We start from the raw sequence: 2,500 nt of genomic DNA, 5'->3' as shown, positions 1-2,500 counted from the left end.
GGGCGAGGGAGCCGGGTGGCGGGGGCGCCTTCGGGGCCCCGGAGGAGGCGGCTCCTCCGGCCCTTCCCGCACCGGGGAGCGGGGGCCTTTGCCGGCCGCGGCAGAGTGTCCCGCTCTCGGGCCGAGCGGCCTCCGTCTCGCGCGCGGCCGAGGAAATCCGAGGGCCGAGGCCTCCGGGCGTTCCGGGCCGCGCTGGGTGGCGCGCTGCGCGCGCCCGAGGTTGTGCTCGGTGGTCGGGCCCGCGTGTCCCCCGCGCCGGCGGGGCGGCCCGAGCCGCGGCGGTCCTCTCGGGCGCGCAGCGCCGGGCTACTGAGGGAAACCCCGGGCCCCGAGAAGGACGTGGCGGTGGTGGCGGCAGATGTCGGGCGCGCCCCCGCCGGTGGACGCTCCCCCGAGGGCGGCAGCGGGGGGAGGCACCCCGGCGGGGCCATGCAGGTCGTTTCCCTCGCCCCAGGGCCAGGTACCTAGCGCTCGGCGCCTCGGCGGTCCCCCCAGGTTTTCTTGCCCTCGGCGTCGTCAAACGCTGCGGGTTGTGGGCCGAAAGGGGGCCGGCGGGGCCGGGCGGCGGTTTAAAGACTCGGGCGGCTCGGCGCGGCCCGCCGTGGCGGCGGCGGTGGCGGCGGCGGCGGTGGCGGCGGCGGGCGTGTGCCGCGGGCGGTGGCCGTGCGGGGCGCCACTGAGGGGTGGGGAGCAGCTACTCCCGCCGATCCCCTGCGGTGGTTGTCCCGTGGCCACCGGCCGCGCTCCTCCGTCGCGGCCGTCGTCGTCGTCGTCGTCCCCCGCCGCGCGCCGCGGGCGGGGTCAACCGCGCCGCGCCGGGGAGGGGCGCCCTGCCCCCCCCTCTCCGTGGCCCGGCCTCGGCGGAGAGGCCGCGGCGCGCGGTCGGCCGCGGGGGCCGACCCGCCCGCCTCGTGGTAACGGGCGACGCCCGGCAGAGAGCGCGCGCTCTCTGCCCCTTCCTCGGCCGCGGGGCGACGGCCGCCGGGGCCCGCCCGCGCTCTCTCTCCTGGGCCCGCCGCCGCGGTCTCTGGCGCGCGCGGCGGCGCCGCGTCCGGCGCGTCCGGCGCCTCTCTTCCCCTCGACGGCCTTTCCTTCCTCGAAGGCGCGGCGCGGCGGCGCCGTCGTCCGCCGGCCGTCCCCTGGCTCGACCGCCCCGCCCGCCGGTGGGGGGGGGGGCGAGCGCTCGGCGGGCCCTCCGGCGGCGGAGGCCCGCGAGCGCGGGCGACCCCGTGGCGAGCGGCGGCGGCGCCGCTCGACGGGTGTCCCTCCCTGCGGGGACGGTCGGCCGGACGGCGCCCGCCGTCGGCCGGCGGCGGTCCCGTCCCGGGCTCCGCTCGTCGCCTCGCCTCCGTCGCCCTTGCCCGCGCGGCCGCGTGTGGGCCGCGCAGGAAGGCGTGCGGGGGCGGCCGCGGGGGCGCTCCTCCCCGCCCGGTCTCCGCGTGCGAACGAGGAGAGCGGGCGTTGCCCCCCGGCTCAGCCGCCGCGGCGCCTTCCGCCGGGCGCGTGCCCGAGGCGAGGGGCCCCGGCGGTGCGAGGCGGCGGCGGCGGTCCCGGGCGCGTGCCGCCCCGGCGGCGGCCGGGTCTGCCGTCCGGCAGGCCTCGGGCGCAGGCGACGCCGGCTCGGCTCTCGGTGGCGCCCGCCTCCGGGGCCGGCGGCGGAGCGCGTCCGCCGGTCGCTCGCCCGCCCGCCCGGCGGGGGAGCGGTCCCGCGGGAGGCGTGCCGGCGGGCTGTGCCGGTCGCCGTCGCGTGCCCGTCTCGAGCCCAGGGGAAAGGCCCGTGCCCGTGGTGGTGGGGGGAAGAGAGAGACAACGCCGGCCGCGCGGCGGCGCGGCGGCGCTCCGCGCCAGGCCCGCGGCGTCGGGGCCGAGGGGAGAGCCGGCGCGGCGCGGGGGCCGACGGCCGCGCGCCCCCGGCCGCGTGCCGTGTGCGTTGTGCGCGTCGTCCCGTGAAAGCGAGAAGCGGGCGGGCCGCCCTGTGCCCCCCGCGTGTCCGGCGCGCGCCGCCCGGCCCTCCGCGCGGAGGCCGGGCCGAGCCCGGGCGCCTGGGCCGCCTCCGAAGGACGGCGTGGGTGAGGTCGGCGTCTCCCCTCGCGGGGGGAGGCGGTCGGGGGCGCGGGCTCCCCCGCCTCTTGGCCGGCCTTCGGAGAGTGGGTTTGTTTTTTTCCTTTTTTTTCCTCCCGTTTTCCGTGTGCTCGTACGGTCTCGGAAGCCAGGCGCGCGCCCGCGCGTCCTCGGCGGCATTGTCCTAAACCAAAAAAGGGGCCGCTCTGGCGTGAGCGGTGCCCGAAAGGCAGACAACTCTTAGCGGTGGATCACTCGGCTCGTGCGTCGATGAAGAACGCAGCTAGCTGCGAGAATTAATGTGAATTGCAGGACACATTGATCATCGACACTTCGAACGCACTTGCGGCCCCGGGTTCCTCCCGGGGCTACGCCTGTCTGAGCGTCGCTTGACGATCAATCGCCGTCCGGGGGCCACCCCGGCGGCGCGGCTGGGGTC

General features: G+C 79.7%; 1 non-coding gene across 1 annotated transcript; it reads left to right on the top strand.

Annotated features, from left to right (window-relative positions):
• The first annotated feature begins 2,296 nt into the window (after window positions 1–2,296).
• LOC143692950 (5.8S ribosomal RNA) lies at window positions 2,297–2,449 on the top strand. Its single transcript, XR_013180487.1, has one exon. It is a non-coding gene; the product is annotated as a 5.8S ribosomal RNA (ribosomal RNA).
• Window positions 2,450–2,500: the final 51 nt, after the last annotated feature.

The sequence above is a fragment of the Agelaius phoeniceus genome, unplaced genomic scaffold (assembly GCF_051311805.1).
Source record: "Agelaius phoeniceus isolate bAgePho1 unplaced genomic scaffold, bAgePho1.hap1 Scaffold_109, whole genome shotgun sequence".
NCBI classification, from domain to species: domain Eukaryota; kingdom Metazoa; phylum Chordata; class Aves; order Passeriformes; family Icteridae; genus Agelaius; species Agelaius phoeniceus.
This window is presented reverse-complemented; position numbering and strand designations above follow the sequence as displayed.